This window comes from Crocuta crocuta, unplaced genomic scaffold (genome assembly GCF_008692635.1).
Source record: "Crocuta crocuta isolate KB4526 unplaced genomic scaffold, BGI_CrCroc_1.0 scaffold176, whole genome shotgun sequence".
Taxonomy (NCBI): Eukaryota; Metazoa; Chordata; class Mammalia; order Carnivora; family Hyaenidae; genus Crocuta; species Crocuta crocuta.
This window is the reverse complement of record NW_027531905.1, coordinates 10,485,688-10,501,557: the sequence shown is the minus strand read 5'-3', so window position 1 is coordinate 10,501,557 and position 15,870 is coordinate 10,485,688. Positions and strand designations below refer to the sequence as shown.

The following is a 15,870-nucleotide window of genomic DNA, read 5'->3' as shown; positions in this document are numbered from 1 at the left end:
GAAACAATGGCTTTTAATGACACACTGGACCAGATGGACTTAACAGATACATTCAGTGAAATCTCAGGAAGACTACCCCAGCCTTAAGGAGATCGTGAGTATTTTCAGGAACCAGGGGAGATGGGGGGAAAGATGAAGTTAGAGGAGCAAAGGTCCCTTTTCCTGATGTAGACAATTTCCACCATGAGGCAAGGGACTTGGCCAGGAGGATTTGAGCAGAAACTTCTCAGGAGAGGCCTGCTATGGGCTTGGTTGCTACAAGAGGGCGGCAGAGAAGTGCTCTCCCTGCAGAGCCACCCTAGGGCTCTGAGTGCCAGGATAGGTATGGGCTGTCCAGCCTGGGGGAGTCCTTGGCTCCAGTAAGAACCCATTAATTTCCAAAATCAGGAAATGCCTCTTACAGCCTTCCCTCTGGCATCCCTTATTGTCTTTGGTCCCTGAAGTACCATCACCAATCAACCCCCTTCCCTTTTCTGTTCCCCTGCACTTGGGCTACTGGCACAGAAGGGCCACATGGGTTTTCCTTTATGGTTGTTCAGCAGATGACTCCCAGCTCACAGAGGTGATGCTTCACAGGGTCTTAACTAGATAAATAGAGCCAGAACTGGAACCCACGTTTTTTGAATCTCAATCCAGGGCTCATCCCATTTTGTGCTGACTGTTGCTCCTAACAGAAAAGCATACTTTGTATGCTGTGCTGTGCTGACAGCTGAACGGACAGTTGTGCTGACAGCTCAGAGCCTAGAGCCTGCTTCAGATTCTGTGTCTCCCTCTCTCTCTGCTCCTCCCCCACTCGTTCTCAGTCTCTGTCTCTCAAAATAAAATAAAGACATAAAAAAGATTTAAAAAAATAAATGTGAGACAGGAAACCATCAAAACCCTAGAGGAGAAAGCAGGAAACAACGTCCTTGACCTCAACCGCAGCAATTTCTTACATGACACATCTCCAAAGGCAAGGAAATCAAAAGCAAAAATGAACTATTGAGACCTCACTAAGATAAAAAGCTTCTGCACAGCAAAGGAAACAGTCAACAAAACTAACAGGCTACCAACGGAATGGGAAAAGATAGTTGCAAATGACATATCAGATAAAGGGCTAATATGCAAAATCTATAAGGAACTCACCAAACTCCACACCCGAAAAACAAACAATCCAATAAAGAAATGGGCAGAAGATATGAACAGACACTTCTCCAAAGAGGACATCCAGATGGCCAACAGACACATGAAATGATGCTCAGTGTCACTCATCATCAGGGGTACACAAATCAAAACCACACTGAGATACCACATCACGCCAGTCAGTGAGGCTAAAATGAACAAATCAGGAGACTATAGATGCTGGTGAGGATGTGGAGAAACAGGCACCCTCCTACACTGTTGGTGGGAATGTAAACTGGTGCAGCCCCTCTGGAAAACAGTGTGGAGATTCCTCAAAAAATTAACAATGGAACTCCCCTATGACCCAGCAAGAATTTACCCAAGGGATACAGGAGTGCTAAGGCATAGGGGCACTTGTACCCCAATGTTCATAGCAGCACTTTAAACTATAGTCAAATCATGGAAAGACCCTAAATGTCCATCATCTGAAGAATGGTTCAAGAAGATGTGATTTATCTATATAATTGAATACTACATGGCAATAAGAAAGGATGAAATCTGGCCATTTGTAGCAACGTGGATGGAACTTGAGTGTGTTATGCTGAACGAAATAAGTCACACAGAGAAGGACAGATACAGTATGTTTGCATGTATAGGAGGATTAGGAGGAACTTAACAGATGGCCATGGGGGAGGAGAAGGGGAAAAATAGTTGGGGAGAGGGAGGGAGGCAAACCATGAGAGACTCTTGAATGCTGAGAACAAACTAGGGCTGTTGGGAGTGGGGGAGAGGGAAAGGAGGGTGATGGACATGGAGGAGGGCACTTGTTGGGATGAGCACTGGGTGTTATATAGAAACCAACTTGACAATAAACTATTAAGAAAAAAAATAAAGGAACAACACTGTTCTTAAATGTTGGGTCTACAGGAAGGGGAGAACCTACCCTTTTCCCTGAGCAAGACTCCACTCTGATGGAACAGATAGGATAATCACCAGAACTTGGGCAGAGCCACACAAAGACAAAACTAGAAGTGCCTGGGTACAGGTCTAGATGCTGGGTACAAATCTAGATATAGTTGTACATATAGTTCTGGGTGGAGAGAAATGCTATTTCTCAAGGAAGTCTCCCAGTAGATCGTTTTAAAGGAGTAGCACGGTGCTAATCCGCAGGAAAGTAGAATATTCTCTACCAAAGAAATGTGCAAGGCTCAATTAAATTTAACATGAATTTATTAAATACTCATTATGTGTGTGGTGACCAGGTGGATGCTCTGGAGGAGTGAAAAATTTACACCCCTAACTTATGATCTATAATCAGGACTAAAATAAAGAAAACAAAGGCCCACAGATAAATGTCATATCTTTTATTTCAGCTTTATTGAGGTATAATTGACATATAAAATTGTAAGACATTTAAGGTGTACATTGTGGTGATTGATAAACATATACATTGTGAAATGATTCACTATGATTTCCCCACTGTGAAAGGATTAACAATGGTATTTTACTCTAAATGCCTCATTAAGTGAAGGTAAGTGTTCAAAGGGTGCCTTGGTTTTCCTCCTTTCATCTATACATGTGGAGGGGCTTCAGCTGGAACTTTTTCTATATGTTGGAACATATGTTTTCTATATGTTGGAACTTGTTACAAGTACAAATTCTGGGCCCCACCCAGACCTACTGAATTCCAAAGGCTGGGGGAGGGGACCAGCAGTCTGTGTTTTCAGCCCTTAAGGTGAGGTGACACCAGCTGAAATATGAACATCATTGAGAACAGTACCATTCCCAGCCTCTCTCCACTCACCCTCTCACATTGTGACTTTGATTAGTGAGTTGAAGAGACAGTACTGAGCATACCCAGCTCAGACTCTTCCAGTTTTTAATTTATTTTTGTTTTTGCTTTGCTTTGTTTTGGTTTTTTGGTTTTGTTTTGGTTTTTATCCAGAGCCAATCTGCCCAAAGGACACATGCATTTCAACTTAACTCACACAGGAGAAAATCTAATAAAAGGAGACTCTCTTCTGTGGTTGGGGCCCAGAGTCCTCAACACTGATGAGGAGTCAGTCTGCCTAATTTAGTGATGTGGGATTAGCAAACCAATTAGGCTACAGAGATAGTTTAATCACGTGTCTCTATGTCTTGATTATTAATTGGTTTCAAACATAGAAAAGGAAAATAGGGTATTATTTATTGGACCTCTACAGTTCCAACAGTAGATTGTATTGAAACGTGGGCAAAATTCAGGTTCAGGATGCATGCAGTAGAGAGACCTAGTGGGAGAATAATAGGACAGAAGAACCAAAGGAAATTTTAGAATTTTTTAAGTAAACAGAACTTTAGAAGTGTTTAGTTCTCACCTCTCCTGTTACAAATAAAAAAGCAGAGCGTTTAAGTTAGCTGAGTGGCTTGCTCAAGTTCACATCGCCGATTAGAGGCAGAAACAAGACCACAACCCAGGACACTTGGCTCTCAGCTGTGCATTTTCTGAGCAGGTGGACCAAAGCAGACAATAGTAGAGAAACGTTAAAGTCCAAGAATGCTGATGTCGCCAAGTAGGAGAACCAACCCCAAGGATTTTCAGTGTGGTTAGTGGGTTCAAAGCCAAAGTGCCTTGTGCTCAGAGGAAAGCTCTGGCTCCAATCCACCTGTGTATGTTCTGTTGATCCTCCCCACACAGCCAAGGCTCAAGCTACACAGCGTGCTCAGTATGTTCTGAACACTGCTTCATTTTCCTGTGCTTTTTCCTGAGGTGTTCTCCCTGCCTACATCTATCCCTGCTGCCCAGATGTGGGAAAATCGTATCTGTCCTTGAAGAGAGTCAATGCAAATGCTAATCCTCTACAAAGTCCCCTCTCATTTCACTAGTCAACCTTCACCTCTGTGCCAGCCACAAATGATCATTCCACTTTGAATTCCCAAGACGCTCTATTTTATACTACTCATGAGAACACTTTCTACTTTGTGTTACAGCTATGCTTTGCCCCTTATATTAAAATATGTGCTCCATAAAGGCAGGGGCCATATTTCATCTCTTTTTCTGGTCTTTTTCTAGTTTCTTTATTTTTTAATTGAAGTATAATGAATATATAGTGCTGTCATATTACTTTCAGGTGTACAATAAAGTGATTCAGCAATTATATACATTTCTCAGAGCTCATCAAGATGCGTGTACTCTTAAATTCCCTTTATCTATTTCACCCATTGACCCACTCACCTTACTTTGGCAGGCATCAGTTTGTTCCATGTATTTAAGAGTCTGGGGTCTGGGTGCCTGGGTGGTTCAGTCAGTTGAGCATCAGACAGACTCTTGATTTAGGCTCAGGTCATGATCAAAAGTGTGGGATCAGGGGCGCCTGGGTGGCTTAGTCAGCTAAGCGTCCGACTTTCGCTTAGGTCATGATCTCACGGTTCGTGGGTTCAAGCCCCGCGTTGGGCTCTGTGCTGACTGCCAGCTCAGAGCCTGGAGCCTGTTTCAGTCTGTGACTCCCTCTCTCTCTGACCCTCCCCTGCTCAAGCTCTCTCTCTCTCTCTCTCTCTCTCCTAGAAATACATAAAACATTAAAACAAAAGTGTGGGATCAAGCCCGGCATTGGGGTCCACATTGAGCATGAAGCCTGATTAAGATTCTCTCTCTCCTCTGCACCTCTACCCTGCTCATTCTCTTGGTCTCTCTTGTTCTCTCTCTCTCTCTCTCTCTCTCTAAATTAAAAACAAATGTTTGGAGCTGTTTATGTTTTTCTATTGTTTTTCTTTATTCATTTATTTCATTTCTTACATTCCACATATGAGTGAAAATATATGGTATTTATTTTTCTAAGACTCACTTATTTTACTTAGCATTATACCCTCTAAGTCCATTCTTTTTGTTACAATTGGCAAATTTTCATCCTTTTTTAATGGTTCAGTAATATTCCAGTGTGTGTGTGTGTGTGTGTGTGTGTGTACCATATTTTCTTTATCCATTCACTTATCGATGGATACTTGGTTAGCTTCCATGTCCTGGCTATTGTAATAAATGGAGGAATAAACATAGGGGTGCATATGTCTTTTTGAAATCTTATAATTAAAGCTTTAATACAACAAAGGAATCCATAACAAAAAAAGAAGGCAACCTAATGAATGGGAGAAGATATTTGCAAATGATATATCCCATAAGTGATCAAATCTAAAATATATAAAGAACTTACACAACTCAACATCAAAAAGCAAATAATCAAATATGAAAATGGACATGAATAGATATTTTTCTAAAGACATACAGAAGGCCAACGATACATGAAAAGATGCTCAGCATCACTAATCATCAGGGAAATGCAAATTAAAACTACAACAGGATATCACTTTACAACTGTCAGAATGGCTAACATAGGGGTGCCTGGGTGGCTTAGTCGGTTAAGCGTCCGACTTTCGCTTAGGTCATGATCTCGCGGTTCGTGGGTTCGAGCCCCGCGTCGGGCTCTGTGCTGACTGCCAGCTCAGAGCCTGGAGCCTGTTTCAGTCTGTGACTCCCTCTCTCTCTGACCCTCCCCTGCTCTCTCTCTCTCTCTCTCTCTCCTAGAAATAAAACAAACAAACAAACAAACAAACAAACAAAAAAAGAATGGCTAAAATAACAAAGACAAGAAATAACAAGTGTTGGCAAGGATGTGGAGGAAAAAGAATTCTCATGCACTATGGGTGTGAATGTAAATTGGTGCAGCTACTGTGGAAAACATTAGGCATGTTCCTCAACAAATTCACAATAGAATTACCATTTTTGACTACTGGGTATTTATACAAAGAAAACAAAAACACTTTGGTTTCTTTTCATAATAATTGCTTTAAAGGCAGAAAGCAACTATAGACACATTTGAAAAGTAGGCAAGTAAAAACAAAACCAAACATCTTAACTCTATAATAAATACAGAGCTCTATTAGCATTCTCCCATCAACATCCCGTGGAAAGCCTGACTTTCCCTGTGCTCAAGACTACTCCTCATTAATCCACAGAAGAATGAGACTGAATTCAGGTCTGATGATGTCAAGTCAAATGTGTACTGGCACTGATGAGTTCAAGATCTACAGTTTTGGCCCTAACTTAAGTGGGGCTAAGTGATCTTGCTGTGCTGGATCCCATAGCTGAAGTAGATAGTCAACCCAATCAAGATCCAGACACCAAATGCCACCCAGGTGCCAGCTGTCATCTGCATCATAAGGCAAACATTCACAAAGATGCTCAGTAGTGGGAGGACAGGCAGAGCAGGGACCTTAAAGGGAAGGGGACTCGAGCTCTGTGGCTGTCTCCAGATGACCCCAGTGAGCCCAGTGATGAGCACCAGGAGCACCACAACCACGGAAATCCACACTGGGTCTCCTGAAAGCAGAACTGGCCACTGGGCCAGCACCAAGCAAAGAGGAATGATCAGCAAAGCAAGCAGTGAGGAGCAAACATAGACAACCCGGCCAGAGAGTGGAGTGGGGGTGGAGCTGCTTGGAAAAAGTAGTCCCTGTAGAGTCAGCTTCTCTTCTGCAGGCCCATTCTCCTCCTGCATCTCTGCTTCATTTTCCTCATTCTGCACCTTAGGCTGATACCTAAAGATGAGAACACAAACAGACACCAGAGAGTAAGCTAGCAGGGTCCCAATTAACACGAGGTCCACAAGATCAGTGAGTCGTAGTAAAAATGCCATGATTGTTGCAATAATGGCAAAAATCACAGTGGCCATGATGAAAATGCTTGTATCAGTATAGATCCATGTAAGGTAAGTGAACAGGAGGCCATCCTGTGCCATCCCGTATATCAGCCTACGGATGGGGAACATAAAGTCTAAAATGTTGGCAGACAGACTAGAGAAAGATCCAAAAGCTACAAAATAGTAGGCATGGAGCCAGTCAATAAGGAGAAATGCCTCAGGCAAGGGGTCCCCAGGTCTTAGTTCATAGTAAGGCACCATAAGCGTAAGTGCTGAAGAGACACCAAAATACACCAAAAAGCTGATGAACAGTGAAATCACAATGCCCTTGGGAATGGAATGTTGGGGATTCTGGACTTTTTCAATTCTGGTAATGATATTGTCAAAACCTATAAATGCACAGAAACAGGTAGCTGCTCCACGGAGAATCCCCTGGAAGCCAAATGGCACAAATCCTCCAGAGCCCAGAGGGCCCAAGCCAAAGGTGTCATTGAGTCCAGTCATTACATAGTCCTCTTCTTTGAGCTTCCAGTTGTGTAGGTCTGCCTTAATGAAGCCAGAGATAATGACAAAACCAAGAACCAAAAGGCTCACCAATGTGAATACTTTGGTAAATATGCGAAATGATGTATCCCTCAGTATCAGAAATACAAAGATAAAGAACAGAAGGCCAAAAATGGACACAAATGTCTGTCCTTCAAATGACTCGGGAACAAGTGATGAGGTGCTCCCAGGTATGGTCCAAGATATCTTGTTCCCAAACATGTTGTCTAAAGCTAAGCTCCAGGCAAAGACCACAATGGCTGTATGAGCAACATAGGAGAAGATGAGATTCCAGCCAGTGATGAAAGCCCAGAGTTCACCTGCAATGGCATAACAGTAGAGATATGCAGAGCCAGAATGGGGAACTCGGGCACCAAACTCTGCATAGCAGAGCCCAGCCAACACAGAAGACAGGGCAGCCAACAAAAAACAGATCACAATGGATGGTCCTGCTTGACTGCTGGCCACCTCAACAGCCAGGACATACACACCTGCACCCAGTGTACGACTCACACCAAGGGCCACTAAATCCAGAATGGTCAGTTTTCTTAAATGGCTGCTCTCAGGCACATCTTGCTCCAGCGTACGTCTGCGTATCAGCTTTTGACCAAATCTGTGAAGTGCCTGACACTGCATTCTAGCTGAAATTTAGGAGAATTCTAGGATCAGAGAGTTGTAGCAAGCCCAGTGAGCGGAGACTCTTGGACTGATTTTGGTGAGGCTGAGTTAACCAAGGTAGGTTGGAGATGTAGAGTTCCACTGCTCAGGCTTCAAAGCTGCTGCTTCATATTGTATTTGGTATGTACTTCCATAATGCCTAAGACATGGAAAATAATAATATTTATTGAACAATGATGTTCAACCAACCAACCAAAGCTCAGAAGTCACATGTCACCTGTTGTAGCTCAAGTATCACATAAATTGACATCAAAAGAAATCATAGAAAAATTAACCTTCCTTCCCCCATCCCCAGAAAAAGTGCCAAATACCTCTCAACAATTCTGCTTTTTTATGAACTGACATAAACTCATTTGTGTTCATCTAACTCATGTAGCTTCATGTACTAATTAAGCTGTAAGACACAACAAGACATAAATTTATTCTGCAATAATTTACATTGTGTTTGCACAATGTTTGGGCATGATTTATGTACATTGATTCACAAAATGGAGGGCCTCATTGCAATTACAGAACCATTTTTTAAAAATATCACCTGAGTTTAAAATACCAATATTGATCCCTCTGTCTTAAAAGCCTTAGCCACAAAATCCACTACACAATGTCAGATATCACTTTGGCCTCCTTTCTCTTCATTCTACATCATCCATTTAGCTTTACTGATGTGAAAGAATCTGCAGTACAACATTTCCCTTTACCCACCTAGCCCACAGGGGCACTGTGAGAAGAAAGGAAGAGGGCAAAAGAGGAAGGGCTTTCATAACTACCTACAAGGAGAAGAATACGCTTTTAGGTAAGGAAACACTGGAGAAATGGTTGTAGCAGCAAAACAATGGTCTATTGCTAAGAATGGAAAAGAGCCAGAATGGTCATTTTGTGAATTTTGACATTCTGTAAACCTCACCCAAAGCAACCAGGCAAAAATTCAAAACAATTTTATGTCCACAGTAATGAGAGTATGATGGGTAGGGAGGAAATGAGCAAGTCACCTAGTTCAGTAGCTCACCACCAAATAATTTCTTCTGTGTTCTCCCACTCTGGGTTCTAGCAGAGAAGGTGAGTTTAATTCTTCTGCAGTGTCACTAGTGACTCAGTGATCTATAAACACTCTGTGTCATCTGTGCAGTGAGCAGCCAGCTGCCTAGAGAATGTGCCCTGCTCTATGAGCTTATATTAAAACTAGTAACTCCCTATTAATTTTTCACAAAGAGTTTGTAACTCCCTCAAACCATTGTCTGAATATGGCATATATAAAATGTGTTGTATGTGCACAATGAAATATTACACAGCAGTTACAAATAATAAAGTAGCTTTATGGATGGCAGCTCAAAAACAATGTTAAGAAGCAAAAGTAAAAGAAAGTTGATATGTACAGCATAATGTCATTTGTGTACATTTAAAAATACCCCAAAAATGCTGTATATTTTTCAAGGATACACATTTATGTTAAAAATGTCATGTTGTTTTTCTGTTTAAAACCTTCCACTGGTTTCTCTTTTTATTCAGAGTAGAAACCAAAACCTGCATTTACAATGAGCTACAATGTCCTACAGTATTTGTCTCTGATCCAGATACCTCTTAGCTTCCTGTTTATCTTTCTTCTCTTTCTCTAGCCACTGGCCTCCTAACCTTTCCAGACCCCTATTATACCACACCAAAACCTACTTCAAGACCTTTACATTGGCTGTCCCCTATAACTACATCACTGCAAGCCCAAATGTCCACATGATTGCTCCCTTAGTGACATTTGCTGATATAGAACATTTATAGCAATGCCTTCCATAATCAACCTATTAAAAACAAAAGAAAACAGAACTGCAATGTATTTTATGCACTGTCCCTTTTTTCCCATAACACTTACCACTATTTAAGGTACTGTATGTTTTACTTATTTATTTATTCATGATTTGTCTCAGTACAAAAGAATGTAAGCTCTATGAAAGCATGAATTTTAAAAATTGTTTTCTTCCTGGCTCTATTCCCTGACACACGGTCAGCACTGCATATGTTTTAAATGGACGAATGAATCTAAACACATTAGAAGAACATTGCTTACTACACTAAAAAAGTGCCTCCAGTGAGGAGGGGAAAGGAAACTAGAGATTAGAATGAAAGGAGAAAATAAAATGCATTAAAAAGGGCCCTGACAGGAAGCAATGGTGCTAATAGTCCATGAATGTGGTAGGGAGGCGGTTAACTCCATGCTGTGCACTTCAGTTTCAACAAAGGATTTGCATGAGGTGATGTTGTGAGAGGACCAGGTTCTGAGTCTGATAAGTGGCAGGTACTCAATATATTTAAATAGAAAAGGAACTAGAATCCTGTAGTCATCAGGTCATGGAGAACACAGAGAAGGAATACTTGCTATAAAGAAGATGGAGAACAAAGGAGGATCAGGCACCCCTCTTACCAGTTCCTTCTGAACACTTCCCTTTTCCCAATTCCTCTTTCTCCTTCAGCTCCTTCAACTGTCTCTGGAGGCTCCTTACTGGGCACTAAGGATGCTTGTACCACATCTCTCTCTCTGGGGAACCATCCCCAACCACCTACCTCTCAACATAGACACCATAGTGGTTCTTAACATTTGTTGAATAACAGACCCTTCTGAGGTTGGTCACCTCAAAAAAAAAAAAAAAATGTTCTACACTCTTCTGAAGTCCATCTATGGACCCTGAGCAGGAATCCCAGAGGAGGACCATCTGAATGCCAGAGTGGGAAATGGTTAATACTTTTCATAACTTCAGCTTCACTCAGCTGTGTTGTGCAAGGTGTTCCTTGTGTTCTTCCCACTTTTACTGAAGATGAGAGACAGTGGGCTGCAGACAAAGTATGAAGATAGCAGAGAAACAATTCAAAGAACAAAACATCTGGAAATTAAATAATAATGTTTTATGTCACAAAGAGAAGCAGGCAGAACAAACAAATAAACAAGCAAACTTATAGAAGAGAAAGCAAACCCATGATTGGGATCCTGAGAGAGCCTATCACAAATCTAGCTTATAACAACACAGAGAAACATTGTCCTCAATCAGAAACACCCTTTCTCTGTGTGATAATCTGTGGTTATCCCAAAGATTTCTATTTAGTCCAGATCTCTGAGCCAGCTGTCAGAGCCCCACCCTAATTCTCCCCCTACCCGCATGCCCATCATTTCCTTCCTAGCTCAGCTCCTCACATCCTGACTTACCCTTCTTGGGATGAGCCTTTGGCCTGAGTAAGTGCCTGCCCTGCCAAGGATGCCCTCCTCACTCTTTTACTCCTAGTCTTGACCCTCTAGCTCTTCTCAATCATGTTCTACAATCTTTCCCCATGTCTAGGAAGTCTTTCCTAAGCCATCCTGACTGATCCCCGTCTCCAACCTTCCTCCTCCTCTTCCCGCCAGCACTTAGAGCCCATCCTGATGTTCAGATGAAACTAATTTTCCCTTTCTGTCTGCTGGTATCCTGAGTGTGTCACTTAAATTCCTTTACAGTTTAAAAGCTTCCAGAGGGCAGAGCCAGGATCTATATATCTCTTTTGAATCCCACACTCTCACCTCCAATCCTCACTACTCAGGACAAGGATCTGCTCATTATTGTACCAAGCTACAAAAAGAGGAATTTAGGACAGAGTTAATGAATATATAGATGTACTGATTGACTAGTATATCTTGAGATTCATAGAAGTAGGATTCTCCTTCCAACCAATTTGGAAAGAGAGATAGGACCAATCCCAGGAAGAAACAGTAGACTAGAACATCCTCAACCATCTATTTCAAGAGCAATTCCTTACGACATTTACTAATGAGGGCCCAGGGTCTCTAAATCTCAGTTTACTTAGGAAAAAGTCTCTGGCAAAGGAGGTGCTTGCTCAGGGGAAGTGCTGAAAGAAATGCACAGAGAGGCCAGGGAACATGAAGCCGGTTTGTATGAATTCCATAATGCCCCTGGCCCTCCCTTTCTGTTCCCTCCTTCCTGTGTTTCTCTCAGTCTCTGAACTCCTTCCGATTCCCAAAAGTTCCATCCAAAGTCTCCCAGAAGTATTCCTATCAAATCCAACAAACCTCCTACTAAATTGCAGACATTCTTGCTTACCCAGCCAGCCCCATTCACTCTCCTTTGTCCTGGATGTCACTGTGTTAATTCTTGTGTCTCTAGAAGGACTCATTCTGGACCATTCCTTTTCAAAACATCTTTTCAAGGCTGCAAGTTTCATTGGTTACCATGGTTGGGTTTTAACACTCCTGCCAATCAGGAAGCTGGCCTTGTGGCTCCTCCTCACTATCTTCAAGGAAAGTTTGGGTACTAGTTACTTTGCTAGAAGTTTGATAAAGATTTGAGAGAAGGCTAAAGATGCAGTTAAATAATTATTTTCAAGTTCTCAAAGTTTCAGAGAAGTGACCTTTAAATCCAATTTCTGCAGAAATTATATCAGTCTCTGTGTCCAAGCATAGATCCTTCCTGAAACCAAAGTATACATATTCTTTCCTCCTCCTTAAAATTTGCAGACAATGAAAACTCCAGAGCCAATCAACCATTGGCTTCCAAACACAAGTATAAAGCTTTTTGGATAGCTGAGCTTTCCCCATGTTTCTGAAGTCCCATCTCAAGAAGTCCTGCAACTGAAATAGAGGGCAGTCATGACCAAGAGTAGAAGCTTTGAGTTCAGGGTGAGAGCTTTAAATAATAGTAAGTGTGGTATATGAGAACATCAAAAATTCCAAGGTGGAAACAGGTCAGAATATATATGAAAAGGTAAACAGAGCAAAAAGCTACCATGAACACTGGAGCTGATTTTCAGATCCAAGGTTAGAAGAAATTAGTTAACAAATCCGAATGAAAAGTGGAATCTTCCCATTTTCTCTTGTTTGTGCCTTCTCTAGAGTCTGTGTCAATCATGGTCCTTCAATTATTCATTCAACAAACATACTGGTCCCCAGTATTCAAAATTCCAGATAAAGCAAAGAACAATACAAACATCCCTCTGCTCAAGTCGCTTACATTCCTGCAGTAGAAGGCAAACAAAGCACAAATAAATAATATGAATGTATATTGTGTTGGATTTGCAATCAGTGTTTCAGAGAAAAGGGAAGCAAGAAAAAATTAGATGCACTCAGAGTGGGTGTTGTGACTATAAAATGGGTGATCCAGGACAGCCTCACCTTCATACTGTTGTGCAACCATCACCACCATCATCTTCAGAAGTTGTTTATTTTCCTCAGCTGAAACTCTGCACTCATAAACAGTAACTCCTCATTCTTTCCTACCTGCAGCCCTTGACACCACCATTCTATTTTATGTCTCTATGAATTTGGCTACTGTAGGTACCTCCTATAAATGGAATCATACAATAATGTCCTTTTGTGAGTAGCTTATTTCACTTAGCATAATATCTTCAAGGTTCATCCATGTTGTAGCATATGTCAGAATGTCCTTTCTCTATGAATAATGTTCAGTTGTGTGTAGATCCCACATCTTGTTTATCAGTCCATCCACTGATGGTCATGTGGGTTGTTTCACCTTCTGGCTGTTTTTAAGTAATGTTGTAAATGTTGTAATGTTAAGTAAATGTTGTTACAAATGGATTTTTGAGTCCCTGCTTTCGATTCCTTGGGATATATACCCAGAAGTTGGGATTGCAGGATCATATGGTAATTGCATATGTAATTTTTTGAGAAATCACCATGAATCCCACCAGTAATGCACAAGTCTCACAATTCTTCTACATCTTCTCCAACTCTTGTAATATTGTTTTTATAATAGCAGCAATCCTAATAGGTGTGAAGTGGCATGTGGCTATTTTTGAGGAATGGCAAGGAGGCCCATGGGGCCAGAACAGAATGAGTGAGGAGGAACCAGTAGGTTCCAGAGAGAAAACCAGAGAGAAAATAGGAAGCCAGATCCTTCATGTAGGGCCTGAAAATCACTTTGAGGATTTGGGTTGTTCCTCTGGGTGAGATGTTACCCTAGAAAAACTGATAATTTCACATGTTGCCTACTGATTTTCATGTGCTGTGAACTAATTATTGTGATCTCAACCTACATGGATGCAAGGCATGGGCACAAGTTTTGCAGAGCTCTTAATAGATGTCTGGTGCATCTTACAACACAATGAGGGCTGAACAATCTGCATTCTTGCATCTGCCTCCCTCTCTAGATGCTAAAGCAGAGATGCCATACAGCCACCCATGGGGGAGTAAGATGGCAGATTGCTTTCAGTGAAGTTGTTCACTTTCTGGATTATCTCTAGGCAGGATTACATCACTTAAATATCAAACAAAAGCCATTTTAGTATATGCACTATTTTAGGTTATTCCAACCATTATGAGGATAGACATGAAGATAAAAGTCACTTTTTCCAGAACTTGATTAAATTAAGACTGGGCTAGGGAGACTCTCAGAAAGGGGACAGGAACCATGTGTATCAGACACTCATAAGCCTTGCAGAATTAAATAGATGAATCCAGTCCCAAGGCCAAGATGCTTCAGAAAGGACTGTAAGAAATGTCTATGATGCTCAGAAATGGAGAAAGAGAGAGGGCTCCAAAGAGATAGTGAAAATATATTTATGAGAGGCCAAAGAGTGCCTCTCATAACCTCACTTCCCCCAGGAAGCAGGGATGAAAATTTCTACATCCAAATGAGAAGTTCAAGAAGTTACACAGTTTCTCAACAACAAATAATCTAGAGAGAATGGCTGCCCAGCCACTGTTTATAATGTTAGCAAGCACATTTGTGTTGAGGCAGAGAGGGTAGAGAAGGAGAGAATTATAGGTTTGTCCACACTGGGAAAGGAGGAGAGACAGAAATTAGTTTTTACTCTGACATTCTTAGTATTCAAATGGGGGTCAGGGGAAGGAAGTATAGTAAAATCTGGAAACCTGAATAAGTAATTTCTCTCAGCAAGGAAACAGGTCATGGACTTCTACCTTCTATGGGCTGTGTTCCTCTCGAACTGATGACCACCTTGTTTATCCTCCACTTTCAACACACTGTGGTTGCCACCCACTCCAAAGGTACAGACTCCACAGCTTGCCTCACCTCATAGTCTCCATCTCATTTCTCTTTTCTGTGAGCTCTTTTTTTTAAAGTTTATGTATTTATTTTGAGAGACAGTGGCACTAGCAGGGGAGGGTGTGGAGTTATTTTTTAGAGAGTGTATTGTAAGCCCTGGGAAAGTAAGTGGGGTAATTGCTGAAATATCAGTGATGTTCCAGTCTCAAGGCTGTCAAACGTGATAGCACTATGAGATCCAGAGCCTCATGATCTCCTAGGAGCCAATTAGGGGGCAGACCCACTGTAATTGCCTAGTCCTTAAAACTGCACATCTTCCTGTATGCTTTCATGTAAACACCAAATGTGTGTTTGGTCTATGTCTGGAGGCTCTTTGTGTTTTCCTCCCATGCTTTGACATTCTTTGATGTTTGTACCTGGTGAAAATAAAACAAAGACTATGTGAAGTCTGCTGCTGCTATTGCTGTTTCGTAGGCAGCAACCCTGTTGCTGGCAGAGGCAGCCCTGTATGTCTGCTCAGTTTAAGTCTATGAAAACTTTTTCTTCAGAGTGCGGCTACAGGAAGGGCAAAGTGAGATGGAGAGAGAGAATCTCAACCAGGCTCCATGCTGTCAGCAAAGATCCTGATGCAGGGCACAATCTCAGAAACCTGAGATCATGAGCTTAGCTAACCCAGGTGTCCCTCTGTGGGCTCTTTATGGAGGTCCTGGTACCTTTAAGCCTTCAAACATGAGTAATAAAAATGAAACAAGGATATAGGAGAAGGTTGCTCTTCCTCTTCTTCTCAGGTAGGAAAAAAATAGACCTAAGTTGCAGTGAAAGTTTTAGGCCATTCATTCATTCATTCAATAAATATTAAGCACCCTCTAAGTGTGAGTCCTGGT

At 41.6% G+C, this 15,870-nt stretch overlaps 1 pseudogene; it reads right to left on the bottom strand.

Annotated features, from left to right (window-relative positions):
* Positions 1–6,028: 6,028 nt before the first annotated feature.
* LOC144240259 (cationic amino acid transporter 3 pseudogene) lies at positions 6,029–7,952 on the bottom strand (annotated as a pseudogene).
* Positions 7,953–15,870: the final 7,918 nt, after the last annotated feature.